Here is a 15,051-nt window from a genome sequence, read left to right on the forward strand (position 1 = left end):
GATCTGAGAAGAGCAGCTGGTGAGAAAGCAGGGTTAACTTCCAAGAATCTGGGAGGAGCAGTAAAGAGCAGACCTTGTGCAGTACAGCTGGACAAAAAGCACAGCCCAGTAATTGGCAAGTAAGGCTGCTCCCATGTGTACATACTATATAAAATATAGATTATGAACTATTTTAAAGACCCCTTTTATATAAAAAATATTACTGCACTGTCAGACAAAACTAACCTTGCCTACCCTCTCCAGATGTAAACTTGCAACTGTGCCAGCGGCCTCTACTGCTTGTTTACATCCCAGCCAGCCAATCTTCAGCACTCTGACAGCCCCTGCACTGTAGCTTCCAGTGGGATTCCCTGGGGTCGTCTCCCAGGGTGGAAGGTGCTCAGGACAGGGCCCCATAGAACACTATTGGTAGCTGTTGCATAGGACTGGTCAATGCACAGAAGATTAGCCGGTCGGGATGCAAACGGGTAGCAAAGGTAAGTATGCATTGGCAGGTTGGCTCACCAGTAGCTTTTTGTTAAATGGTCATCTTTTTTACATGTTACAGTCTGACAATACATTTGTAATATAGTCTACTTTTGGATTTACTGTATAATGTAAATTTCAGGCATATTTCTGTGCCTGGAGACACAGCTGTCCATAGTAATGAATGGCTGTACATGGGTATGCACCGTGCTTGCGTACTGTGTGCATCCATGTGCATGTTTATACAAGCATGGCATATACCTGCATTCTTTATTATGGGCAGCTGTATGCTATAAATTTCTGGGCATGGAAATATGCCTGCAATTTATGTTGGTCCTATGCCCCCATAGGCATGAGGCCTTGTGTAGGCTGGGCTGCATCAGAATGAAACCTTTTCATAAAAAAAAAAAAAAAAATGCAGTAAATTCCTATTCCTTGGTCATGCGATCATGTAATGGATTGCACAATGCACCCAAGCTTTGGATGTAGTGGAGGCTGTAGCAGTTCTTTACTTTTTTTTTTTTTATGGGAAACATATGAATGAGCCTCTTATCAAGAATCAGGGAAAGTCCAACACAATGGAGCACGCACAGTCGCCTTAATGATTGTACTCCTTTCATTTGATGCATCTTGGTGCACATGCGTCCACTGTTCCCCAAAGTGTTATTGCATGTACGCAATGCACAGCGCTCAAGAAAATATGCAACTCTGGATAAGAATCAGCCACAGAGCTTTTGGAATGATTGAGTTTCCTGTCTGTTGCTTGTTCATGCATGCTACTAAAGGCATGCTGGGATCGGTAGTTCTTCAGCAGCTGCCAAACCACAGGTTACGCCAGGTCCCACTGTGATCTATAGCTGAATTCTATTATCTGTGACTTTTAGAACATTGTTAAGCAGCCCAACCAATAAGATGTGTGCGGAGACCGCCGCCCCCGGGCCCCAGAGCTAGCTTCTGTTCAGAGATGACATTAGCAGGATTCCTGTGGATCGCACTGTGGAGACGGAAGCCTTGTACGAGTTAGCCGGCCTCTCTGGGAACAACTTTATAGCAGCGTAATAAACGGTTTATAACATCCTACTAAATCTGCCTTCGCTTATAGAGCTGTATATGGAGGACTTCTGGGCTAGTGATTGGCATTTAAATAGCTGGTAAACCTAAATTATATATACCTTGATTTATATAATGTGAATGCCCGGTCAGATAATGGTGGGATCAACCTAAAAGCCTTGTTTCCAAAGCACTTGACACTGACATGACATGTACTGTAATATGGTTCTGTTTTTAAGAATCTGTGTGCTGGATTTGTATTGTAAGTATGACTATTAGCTCCGTGGCCTAAAGGTGGGCATCAGGAGGTAAGGGGCCTTGGATAATGACTTGAAGTTACCAGAGCACCAAAAAATTTGACAAATAGGACGATCACGTGTAATAATGTTTGGCTATGTTTTCTCACTAATAACCTGTGCCAACTGGCTTTGGGCCTGTGTTGGTGGCGACAGTTTGAGACATGTCTTCTAAAATCTTTTAGAATTCATCGATAGGTGCATTTGACAGTTGTAGTTGATTGTCTTTTGACCTGCTTCAAGCAGGATTTGCATTCAGACTTGAAGTTGTCTCTGGAGTTGTTCTCTACAATCTGTCAATTTCCATTGCTTTAAAGCAGTTGTAAACCGCATCAAAAAAAGATTTGGGCCCCGGGCACTGCATACTAGCACATTATGACAGACTTGACTGAAAACAAAGCCCTCCAGTGGCATGCTATCAGTGCTGTAGGCGCTTCCATTTTCAGGTCTTCCTTCTAGGTTCACAGGCTTTAGCGGTATGAATGGCTGAGCCGTGATGACGTCACTCCTGCACACGAGTGTGAAAGTTACGGTTTACGGCACATGGCTCTGAAGGAGCGGCGCTGGTATGCCGTTCCTTCACATGCGCCAGTGACGTCACCAGCTGCTTTTAAATGAAATCTCTTCTAAACGGTGTATGTTTAGGAGATATTTACTGTAATATAGGTAAGCCTTATAAGCTTACTTATAGGTGAAAATCAACCAAGGGTGTTTACTCCAACTTAGTCCTGAAGAAGGGGTATCTGTGTAACCTCTGAAACATGATGAATATTGACTCCAATAGACAAAGAGCACAGACCGGTGTACCAGGCCGCTGTACGTGGCCCTGGTACTATGTGATCGCTGGGACCAGTCGCAGCAATCGCATGCCATCGGTAAACAAACAATGGCTCGTCATTCATGGTCATTGTGTACTATTGTGATCTCTGTGATTAGTAACAATGATCACATAATACAGGGCCAATCACAGTGGACCTGTTGTACCATGTGATAATTTTGAATAAACACAGCATAACAGTAGTACAAAATGGCATAAATGGATGTCATTCATAATGTAAAAATAATTGCTTATACAGTGATCATCACTGTAATAAGCAATCATAGTGTAAAAAAATAATAATCCTGAACCTCTCCCCAGAGCAGTACAGTGTCACTTTGGTAATACTGTATTGCTCTGGTGACTGTATGTAAAAAAAAAAAAGTTAGAAAAAAAAATTGTTAAAAAAAAGTTAAATTAAAAGATCACTTTTTTTTTATTATTATTTTTTTTTTTTTACCAAAAATATGTAGCAGAATACATATTGGCTTAAATTGATGAAGACATTTTGTTGTTTTTTTATTATTATTTTTTTGGAAATGTTTTATAGCAGAATGTAAAACATGCTGTTTATTTTTTTTTGTTTTTTTTGTTACTTTTTTGTGTGTGTTTTATAGCATAACAAATACAGTGGTGATCAAATACCACCAAAGGAAAGCTCTATTTGTGGGAAAAAAATGAACATCAATTTTGTTTGGGTACAGCGTCTCACAAACCGCGCAATTGTCAGTTAAAGCAACACAGTGCCATATCGTAAAAAATGGTCCAATCAGGAAGTTGGTAAATCCTTCTGGGGCCGAAGTGGTTAACCCGATTAAAAAAAAAAAAAAAAAAAAAAGATTCCTTTTTTTATTTTTTTAGGTCCCAGTGACTCTTTCCATGTGTTTGTGTTCTTTTGTGGGCTCCCAGCAGGCCCTGTAGGGCACAGAGTCAGAATCGCCAGGTTGGCACGCAGTGTAATACACTGTAGACATTGCTGAAGCTGTGCCAAGCTCTCCCTGGAAAGCTGTACAGTCCATTAGTTGGGAGCACTGGGACCTGCACCAGCCAAACAGAATGCTGATGTCTCCATGACAGCTAATGCTGCTGCCAGGTCACGTCAAGGAAAAAGCAGTGACACCGGATCCAGGGGACATGCTGATGTCTCAGTAAATCATGCCATTAGCATGTACAAGGGATTAAGTCGACATCTTAAATTGCACGGCTGCACATACTTCCGGTATATCTTCAAAATAACGGCAACACCTTTTTATTTTGTTGCTCAAAAAAAAAAAAAAAAAAAAAATGCTTTTACACCCTATTTTTCCCCACAACAAATTTTTGTTTTCTGTAAGTCTGGTCATTTGTAAATACTTTCTGCCTTTTTTGAATGGTTTATCAAAGCCATGCTGCTTCTGCATTTTTCCTATCTGACATTGGATCTCACAATGCTTCTGCTCTTTGCTCACTCTGGATGAAGGAGCACATTGGGCACCTTTTGGACAGCAGCATTGTCAGTCTGGGGGGAGAGGAGTGTTGGATGTAGTAGAAGATTTGGATACACTAAGGAATTAAACCCAAACTCCAGTTCAAAAGGGTTTACCCTTGAACCGTGTCTGCGTCTGCTCTGCGTTGGATGAATGTGCCTATCATCTAGATCAGCGTTTCTCAACTCCAGTCCTCAAGGCGCCCAACGGGTCATGTTTTCAGGCTTCCCATTATTTTGTACAGGTGATTTGATCAGTTTCACTGCCTTAGTAATTACCACAGCTATTTCATCTGAGGGAAATCCTGAAAAATTGACCCGTTGGGGCACCTTGAGGCCTGGAGTTGAGAAACGCTGATCTAGAGCACATGTGTCCAACACAAGGCCCACGGGCCAAATCCGGCACTCGAGGCCATTTCACGTGGCTCTCGCACCTTTGCTGCAGCTACGGAACCCCCTTTTTCTCCACCCTCACCTGGTCTTATCATGAGAACAGAACTCCTTGGCCATATTTTGCGCTTCTCCATGCAGCCACATAGGGGCTCGTCTCTGCCCCCCGTTCCAGGAGCTGGCAACAGAGAGGAACTTTATTGAAGACTGTTCAGACCGAACACCATGGTAGAACAATGTTCTGTCTGGGCAGTCTCCAATAAAGTTTCTTGTGGATGATACCAACGGTGTGCAGTCCTCTTTTTCTGTCTTGCATCATCTACTACAAGAGTGTGATTGGACTCCATGCCGGTCTGCATCTGCCCTTCACAGCTTAAAGCAGAGTTCCACCCAAAAGTGGAACTTCCGCTTTAAAGTGGTTGTAAACTCCTCTGTGCAACTTATACCTGTAGGTAAGCCTAGAATAAGGCTTACCTATAGGTACTGTAAATATCTCCTAAACGCGCACCGTTTAGGAGATATTTACCTTGCAGTGCGCCGATGATAAGAAACAGACCTCCGTACCGTTTCTTCACTAGCAAGTGCCGTGACTGACTGCTCCCACGTGCATGACATCACGCGACTCCGGTCAGTCACAGAGCTGGATTCTGCAGGCCCCAGAAGGAAGAGGGGTGAAGATTGATGCGGCCACCAGCGGGAACAGGGCGGGCTTGGTTTGCAGATAAGTGGCACGTAATGGGCTAGTATGTGATGCATACTAGCCCATTATGCTTTTATTTGCAGGGGGAAAAAGAGGAAGTAAAACCCATCAGGATTTACTTCCTCTTTAAAGCGGAGGTCCACCCTAAAATGGACCTCCGCTCATCGGAATCCCCCCCCCCCTCCGGCGCCACAATCGGCACCTTTCAGGGGGGAGGGGGGTGCAGTTACCTGGATAATCCAGGTAACTGCACCCACTTCCGGGCTAGCTCTCTGCGGAACGGGGCGTACGTTACGCCCCGTTCCGCAAGCGCCCGCCCCCTTCAGCAAGTGCCCCGCTGCCTGCTGGGAAACACACAGCTCCCAGAGGCAGCGGGGACCGTCCGGATTGCGGCTCGCGCATGCGCAGTAGGGAACCGGGAAATGAAGCCGAAAGGCTCCATTTCCTGATTCCCATACCCAAGATGGCGGCGGGACCCGGCAGCCGAGCGAGCGATCGGCTTCGGGTGCCGACATCGCGGGCGCGCTGGACAGGTAAGTGTCACTATTTAAAAGTCAGCAGCTGCAGTATTTGTAGCTGCTGGCTTTTAAAAAAAAAAAAAAAAAAACGCGGAGTCCCGGTGGACTCCCGCTTTAAGCACTCCTCACCCCCTTACATGCTACATTTGGCATGTCGGTTTTTTGGGGGGAGGGAGAGTGGGTACCTAGTTTTGACAGGTACTTCCTGCTTCGGTCGTTTCAGCGACTCCTCCTCTGCCCCTAGTTGGTCCCTCGCTCTCTGCAATCTTCTGGGACATGTCACAGGTCCCATAAGATTGCGTGGCCATTAAAAGACGTAGTGCCTGCCCGGCTGTGAAGCCGCAAGCTGTCATAGCTGGGTGCCCACACTTGCAATGCTGGCGCCACAGAGAGGAGGAGGAGAGGAGCGAGGCCTCGGGTGGCTGCATCACTGGACCATGGGATAGGTGAGTGTCTGTTTATTAAAAGTTTTAATAAACTTGCAAATGAGTGGAACTCTGTTCTAAGTGTTAAGTTATTACTTAAACCAGTAATAATCGCATGCAAAAGCAATTATTTAATATGATTTAAAGAATAGATATTGTACAACTGCCCCTTTGAGGACAACCAGAATGCTGATGCGGCCCGCAATGAAATAGAGTTTAACACCCCTGATCTACAGCTACAAATTGAGGCTACAATTGGAGTCCACTTTTGGTTTATGTGCCCCTAATGCCGCGTACACACGACCGGACTTTTCGACGGACTAGGTCAGACGGTCTTCCCGACGGGGCTGAGCCAGCTGCCAGTCAGGCGTGTGGGTGGGTCCCGACATTTATGTTGGGATCCCTGTAGAGCCTGGACTGACCCTGACGTCAGCTGACAGCAGACTTTTTTAGCCCGCTGTTAGCTGAATCTGGGTCACAGGAGTGCAGAACTAAGTGATCCTCAGGAGAAGAACATCCAGAAGAGCTTTGGCCATACGTCTTCTTTAAAAAAAAAAAAAAAAAAATCAGACCTCATGTTGGCTAAATAGTAGCAGGAAGTTAGATCATCAAGTAATGTCTTTGGTCAGCCTTAGTGGCTGGCAGATTGTATGGCTCTCTATTTTTTAGTATTAGTCTGAAGTCTCGGAAGCTTGGATGTGTAATCCATACAACATTATCCCCGACTTGGGGAAATTGGTCTCTCCGGTGGTCATTCAATGATCTTTTACGCTGCGCTGTTAATTAATTATTTGAGGCCCACTCAATGGAGGATGTATTTGTGCCTGGTTGCCATGGTGATGCCTATGCACAATATTTAGCTGTAAGACTCGGTTTACTAGAGACGTGTGAACAGGTAGCCAGGTTTGATTAAACTTCATTACTAGACGCAGACCGTGTAAGCTGCAATGTGTTTTACACCAGATTACAATAAAGGCACCAATGACCAATCCTAGGGAGGGACATAAAGTGACTTTCACCTCATTTACCTGAAACGTATCAACAGCAGAGTGCAGATTAATGCCGCCTTTCAGGAATCTACACGGCACAGGTGAAAAATATGTTACCAAAATATTGCTTACCTTTTTAAAGATTTTTTTTTTTTCTTACCTGAAAGTGGTGGTAAACATCAGGCACAAATCCTGAACAAAGCATATCCCTCGATTTAGTGGCTTAGTTCCTCTGCTATCAGCATGAATCATTTCTGACAAGTTTTCCTGACACCACAAGAAAAAAGGAGACAGGTGAGGGATCTCCAGCTGATTGGCAGCCTCAGCTCTGTTGCTGTGTGAAGGTGGTGTGTTCCTTCCCTCCAATCAGCTCTCAGAGCTCTTCTCACTGATGTAACCTCAAGAGGAGGTCTACCTAAAAAAAAATAAAAAATAAAGTATTAAAAGCCAGCAGCTACAAATACTGCAGCTACTGACTTTTAATAAATGGACACTTACCTGTCCCAGGGTCCAGCGATGTCGGCAGCCGATCAATCACTTGGCTCTCGGCAGCTGCAGCCGCCATCCTCGGTGGTGGAATCAGGAAGTGAAGCGTTGCGGCTTCACTTCCTGGTTCCCTACTGCGCGTGCGCGAGTCGCAGTGTGCGTCCTAACTGGTCCCCGCTATCGTCTGGGACCTGTGTGTTTCCCAGGAGACAGCGGGGGATGGGAAGGGACGTGACTCCCATGATAGTCTATTCCCTGAAGTGGGTGCAAATACCTGTCTTATACAGGTATCTGCACCCCCCCCTCCCCTGAAAGGGGCCAAATGTGACACTGGAGGGGGGGAAGGGTTCTGAAAAGCGGAGGTTCCATTTTTGTGTGAACCTCAGCTTTCAGCTCTCTGCCCCCTGCTTTTCAGAGCTGAGAGATCCTGTGTATATTCTGCACTTTGATTGGATGTAGGGGAAAGATGGCTGTAGATAAACAGGTACAACGTATGTAGGAAGGTTTGTTTCATGTTTGTGCATCACCAGAGGCCAGTCACTTCATTGGGTATATGGAAGGGTTTACAACCACTTTAATGGATACATTTGCTTTCAGAGAAAGTGTACTTATCTTGTTTGGCACTTTTTAAAGCTAAAATGTAGCTAAAAAAATGTATTTTCCTCTACAGCTTTAGTTACATTACTTACCTGTTGTAATATATTTTTTTCATGCGCAGTTTGATCAATATTGTAAAAATGTTCACTGCGGGGCTGCCATGTCCTCTTCTTGCTGCTGAATCTCCAGCACTGTGGGGGTTAACTGCTTTGGATCCCATGTGCAAGCTGAGGGGTTCTGCAGAAATCTTTGCCCTGTCTCCGAGCTCCGCTGCACTAAAGATGATGGAGACGTGCCCCCTCCTTTTCCTACTGAAAAAAGTTTTTTCATCAATTTTATATTTCCTGTATTGTGGTCTGTAAATAGGGGGGAGTGGGAAAGAACTTTTTTTTCATTGGATGGAGGTGGGGGGGCGTGTCCCTCTCAGATCACCTTAAGCGCAGTAGAGACCCGAAGATGTTAACCCCCACAGTGCTGGGAGTTCAGCAGCGGGAAGAGGACAGGGCGTCCCTGCAGTGACAAATAGTTAGATCTGTAGACAGAAAATATATCCAGCATGCGATTCGATACCCATGTGGACCAAAAAAAGGGTCCTGTACAATTTTGGTCTGAATGCGATGCGAATTCAGCCATACAAACTTTTTATGGCTGAATTTGCATCGCACAGACGCCGCATGTGAACTGCACAGCAATGTGGTGCGAATCACATGCAATGTCTGTGTTCGCACCAGTGTGAACCCAGCCCGAAGGCTTTCTTCTATTTCCTCTAATAAGGGTGAATTGTTTACAAAATCGATGTTTCAAAGCAATCGATTCTGGCGAATGTACTGCTCACTAAATACATTATATGATAGTGTGAACTAGATTTCCTATTGATGAATGGAGATGTTGGCCAAACGGCTAATATGACTGATCAGCAGACAGCAAGCGTGCTCTTTAAACCCTTCCAAGTTCTTTGTGGCTGAATTGCGACACGCGATCAATGAACTTTATCAACCGGCCACTTTGCTTCCTAATACGCAGTAGAGAAATGCCACCTGGAATGTGATTGGTTGCCATAGGTACTCGTTTTCTAATCCAGAAAAATCATTTGTTTCCCCTCCGTGTAGATGATTTTATGTAGCGAAATCCCCAAATTTTTCTTTTCCCCACAGAAACAGCTGGAACATGGGAAAGTTGTGTTATTTTGTCTCTCGCTGAGATCCAGCCAAGTGGGAATGAGTGTCGCTGAGCTGTTTATGGGAGTGTGACCCTCTAATGTCACATGGTGGGGCTGCGTTCTCTGATCACAGCTGGAAAACCGGATGGACCCTCCAGTGCTTTCCTTCCTTTTGTTTATTTTGGGGACTGCTGAAAATGTAAATTGGTGCTGGTATTGGTTCTTGCAGAAAGTAGTCAAAATGTTTAAAACTGACCCTGTTTTAAAATCCCTTTCCATTTTAATGATATGTTTGTTTTGGACCCAAAGATGTCATCATTGGGTCTCTGTGTTTCTCTCTACAACACAGGCAGATTCTGGCTGATGAAAGGGGCCAGCAGGGTTCTGAAGATGTCACAGACCGTGCCCTACCTCATTACTTCTCTCAAGAGCTCTGATGCTGGCATTAGGCTGGCTCTTGGGAGGAGTTCTGTAATATCAAAAATCTTTGATTGGTGGATGTCAGTCTGGAGGGTTGGGTGTTCCTAGGTGGGCTTTTAGGCTGTCCTAGATAATGTGATACAGAGCCTTCATGATTGAAAGAACTGAAAGCCAAAGGAACAAGCCAGGGACACCAATACTGGGGATGGCTATGCTAGAGGTCCTTCCTTCACTATGCTAGAGGTCCTTCCTTCACTATGCTAGAGGTCCTTCCTTCACTATGCTAGAGGTCCTTCCTTCACTATGCTAGAGGTCCTCCCTTCCCCGTGCTAGAGGTCCTTCCTTCCCTGTGCTAGAGGTCCTTCCTTCCCCGTGCTAGAGGTCCTTCCTTCCCTGTGCTAGAGGTCCTTCCTTCCCCGTGCTAGAGGTCCTCCCTTCCCCGTGCTAGAGGTCCTTCCTTCCCCGTGCTAGAGGTCCTTCCTTCCCCGTGCTAGAGGTCCTTCCTTCCCCGTGCTAGAGGTCCTTCCTTCCCCGTGCTAGAGGTCCTTCCTTCCCCGTGCTAGAGGTCCTCCCTTCCCCATGCTAGAGGTCCTTCCTTCCCCGTGCTAGAGGTCCTCCCTTCCCCGTGCTAGAGGTCCTCCCTTCCCCGTGCTAGAGGTCCTTCCTTCCCCGTGCTAGAGGTCCTTCCTTCCCCGTGCTAGAGGTCCTTCCTTCCCCGTGCTAGAGGTCCTTCTTTCCCCGTGCCAGAGGTCCTTCCTTCCCCGTGCTAGAGGTCCTTCCTTCCCCGTGCTAGAGGTCCTTCCTTCCCCGTGCTAGAGGTCCTTCCTTCCCCGTGCTAGAGGTCCTCCCTTCCCCGTGCTAGAGGTCCTTCCTTCCCCGTGCTAGAGGTCCTCCCTTCCCCGTGCTAGAGGTCCTTCCTTCCCTGTGCTAGAGGTCCTTCCTTCCCCGTGCTAGAGGTCCTTCCTTCCCCGTGCTAGAGGTCCTTCCTTCCCCGTGCTAGAGGTCCTTCCTTCCCCGTGCCAGAGGTCCTTCCTTCCCCGTGCCAGAGGTCCTTCCTTCCCCGTGCCAGAGGTCCTTCCTTCCCCGTGCTAGAGGTCCTCCCTTCCCCGTGCTAGAGGTCCTCCCTTCCCCGTGCTAGAGGTCCTCCCTTCCCCATGCTAGAGGTCCTCCCTTCCCTGTGCTAGAGGTCCTCCCTTCCCCGTGCTAGAGGTCCTCCCTTCCCTGTGCTAGAGGTCCTCCCTTCCCCGTGCTAGGCGTCCTCCCTTCCCCGTGCTAGGCGTCCTCCCTTCCCCGTGCTAGAGGTCCTCCCTTCCCCGTGCTAGAGGTCCTCCCTTCCCCGTGCTAGAGGTCCTCCCTTCCCCGTGCTAGAGGTCCTCCCTTCCCCGTGCTAGAGGTCCTCCCTTCCCCGTGCTAGGCGTCCTTCCTTCACTATGCTAGGTGCAAAGAAGAAGTGTTCACTAACACAGATTTAGACAGATTTGTGAACAATATTTGAGAGAAATAGGCCTTTTGTGTATGGAGAAAAAGTCATAGATCTTTGCGTTCAGCTCATGATAAATGGGGGCAAACACAAAAGTGTTGCATTTATAATTTTACTCATTGTGTGTATGTGTGTTTTTGTATGTGTGTTTATGTATGTGTATATTTCGCTTCTTGTCTATGTACACTTGCTCCTAGACCTTCTTCCCGATTTACCATGGCTAAAAATTGTTCTGCGTGTAGTCTCTACCCGGATCTTAGGGGACATGGTGACCACGCAGGAGCACCATTATATATATATATATAATTTACTGTCCTTCAGAATTTTAGGGGTGCCGGATTGTGGTCATTGGCAGCAGAAATTATCCTGGTGTCAGTGGGAGGAACAGTACCCCATGGTTGGTGTCAGTTTGAGGGATAATGTCCCCATCCTTGGTGTAGGTGGGAAAAATTGTTCCCCATCAATGGTGTCAGTGGAAAGAATAGTGCCCCGTCATTGTTGTCAGTGGAAAGGATAGTGTTCCATCGTTTGGTGTCAGTGGCAAGAAAATGCCCCATCAATGGGGACAGTGGGAGGAATAGTGCCCCACTATTGGTGTTAGTGGGAAGAATAGTAGCACATTGTTGGTATCGGTGGGAGGAAAAGTGCCCGAAGGGCCAGAAAAAGGCAAGCAAAGGGCCACATCCGGCCTTCAGGATGCAGTTTGGAGACTCCTGGACAAGAGCAATGATGTGTCTCCAAAGCTGGAACAGTGGAAGTAAATGGGAAGGGGCTAAGTAAAGGCTGGAGGTGATCAGCATCACTAAAATGGGGGGTAAAAAAAAAATCTAAGAACTGTATGTGTGAAATACAAATGTACTTGCTGTATTAAATATAATTAGGGCTGTGGAAATTAAAGATGAATTCCTTGATTAATCAATGGATTCTTTTGATCGGTACTCAGCTCTCTGCCAGCTTCCCGGTCTTCAGGGAGTTCCATCAGAGATCCGGTGATGTCACGGACATCGACGTCACTGGACTCCTCCCTCCTTCCAAGTGCATCCGTCTGCTTACGAAGGGAAGGGGGAGGAGTCTGGTGACATCAAAGTTCTGATTGAACGTAACGCGTACGAGGAAGGTGCTACGCATGACATCACCCGCTGCTGTGCTACGGAACTAACACGATAGTCGGCTTTACATGCTGTGTTTGTATCATCTTTATGTGAGTAGTTTGTGTTTGTGTTTGAACACAGGAATTAAATCTTATACTTAAGCGGTGAGCGCTTAGATCTTTTCTTTCTACCCATGACCTGGCGTCCTTGCTGAGATCTAAGGAGACGTCAGAGAAGTTTATGGTCCGTGTTAACCCTTTAGATACCCGCTTGCATGACCACCCGTTTGCACAGGGGTCCATGCCGTAGGGTGAGAGTGATTAGTGAGACCGGAGGTGGAGGGATTGTCACGCTACCGTGGGAAAAAAAATAATCACTTACATCAGTGCTACAGTTTGAATTTAAAACGTATTTGTGTGAACTGTGAAGTTAAGTCATGGATTGTGGAAACTAACTAGTGTCGGGTGATTGTATATAGTGTATACCACATTTACCACTGACTAATGCAGAGTTGCAATGCAAGGAGATCAGCTAAAAGTAGTTGGATCTGTATGTGCGGTATAATTAATTGAAATTAGTCGATTAATCGATTTTAAAAAAACAACTATTAATTGAACATTAAAATTTTAATCAGTAACAGCCCTAAATATAATACTTCTGGTATATAATGGAAAATTCCGTTTTGCGTCTGTGGGGTAATTGCACAAGATTCCTTCTTCACAGTCCGCTGTGCTCTCATTTCCTGTGCTTTTGCTTGACTTTCCTATTACTTGCAATGCAATACAGATGTAAATAGGATGACTACATGTTTTGATGGGTTTGGGTTTCATCTGCAGCAGACTTCTGGATATTGATGTCTCTCTTCAGATACAATTCTGGAAATAATTCTGCTGATGCTCAGAGGTCTCCTCGTTCCCAATGTCAGCCATACGGCTTTTTATATAGGTAAAAAGGATTCCATCCTGATATTGATACTGGCTGTGTATGTCTGCTTTCCTTCTGCCCTGTACAGTCGCCGGGGATTCTGTATGAAAACCTGGCCTAAAGATTGAAGCTCTTCCCATTTGATCCTACCACCCCTATTTTGAATTTATCCGGTAAAGCTAAAATAAATCGGATGCTGTCAATCGTTGTAGAAATAGGCTGCATATTGTTAATAGCGGTGTATACAGCATGGGTCTACACAGCGTTTGAAGTGTTTTAAAGTGGTTGTTAACCCTTACATATACCCAGTGTAGTGGATGGCCTCAGGTGATAGGAAGTAAATCCTTTTACATAAGTTGTACCTTTTTTATCTGCAGCCCTCTCCCCTACACAGCTGTTCAAAGTCAAGAATTTATACAGCATTTCTGAGCTCCAGGAGGCAGGGAGTGGGGATCTGATGTCACACACTGCACAGCATAGAGAGGAAAGCTGAGTGTAAACTGAGATGTTTGTGTGTGTGTGTGTGTGTGTGTGTGTGTGTGTGTTTTATAGCACAAAAAATAAAAGATCCAGTGGTGATCAAATACCACCAAAAGAAAGCACTAATTGTGGGGGAAAAAAAATCATACATTTTATGTGTACAGCGTTCCTTGACTGCGCAATTGTCAAAGTAATGCAGTGCCATATCACAAAAAATGGCCCGGTCATGAAGGGGGGTAAAACTTCCAGAGGTCAAGTGGTTAAAGTAAAAAAAAAATATGTTAACCCCTCTGTGACAAGGGTTGACGTTAACGCCTGCACATGTGCATGGCTGGGTGGCCAGTGTTTATGTGCTGATGAGTGCATGCTCTCTGCCAACTCCCACCACATAGACCCAGCTGTCATCAACTTCTTTGTCTGGACTAAAGCCTGGTACATACTATTCCTTTTTTTTCTGTTCCAACCCACTGGTTGGAGCCACTGTACTAATGATCGAACGTTAGTACAGCGATCTCCCCGGCTGAGCTGTTGTGTTCTGATTAGGGCTGGGGAGAAAATTGATTTGAATTGAGTTGAGAGGCCAAAAAGATTCAAATTTTCAGCAAATCTATTTTTTTTTTATTATTTTTTTCACCAGGACCGGCACTGACACCGCGCTCCTCAGGACCGGTGTGGTGTCCATCAAAAAAAAAAATGTATTCGAATCATTAATGGAGTTTTTTTTTTTTTTTATTTATTTTTTTTTTTTTTAAATCGCAGCTTTTTTGGGGGAAGAAAATCGCCCAGCTCTAGTTCTGATCAGTGCTTCCAGCTATTGCCGGTTTTCCAGCATGTTTGTTGGGCTGGCTGGCATACACACAGGCCGAAGGCCAGCTGACAATCGGCCTGTGTGTATGGGGCTTAAAGCGGGAGTCCGCCGTTTTTTTTTTTTTTTAAAGTCAGCAGCTACAAATATTGCAGCTGCTGACTTTTAAAATAATGACACTTACCCGCCCAGCGCGCCCGCGATGTCGGCACCCGAAGCCAATCTCTCGATCAACTCTCGGGTGCTGCCGCCGCCATCTTGGGTATGGAAATCAGGAAGTGGAGCCTTTCGGCTTCATTTCCCGGTTCCCTACTGCGCATGCGCGAGTCGCGCTGCGCAATAAGGATGGTCCCCGCTGTCTCTGGGATCCATGTGTTTCCAAGCAGGCAGCGGGGGACCTTCGGAAAGGGGCGTGGATTCTGCGGAAAGGGGCGTGGCTTCTGCAGAATCTACGCCGGAAGTGGGTGCAGATACCTGTACTGTACAGGTACCTG

General features: G+C 46.0%; 1 protein-coding gene across 1 annotated transcript in view; it reads left to right on the forward strand.

Moving 5' to 3' along the window:
• Nucleotides 1-15,051, forward strand: part of MARK1 (microtubule affinity regulating kinase 1) — a 208,098-nt gene that overhangs the window by 75,053 nt on the left and 117,994 nt on the right. The gene's annotated exons all lie outside the window — the stretch shown is intronic.

This window comes from Lithobates pipiens, unplaced genomic scaffold, assembly GCF_037356315.1.
Source record: "Lithobates pipiens isolate NorthernLeopardFrog02 unplaced genomic scaffold, aLitPip1_a1.2 Scaffold_18, whole genome shotgun sequence".
Lineage (NCBI taxonomy): Eukaryota > Metazoa > Chordata > Amphibia > Anura > Ranidae > Lithobates > Lithobates pipiens.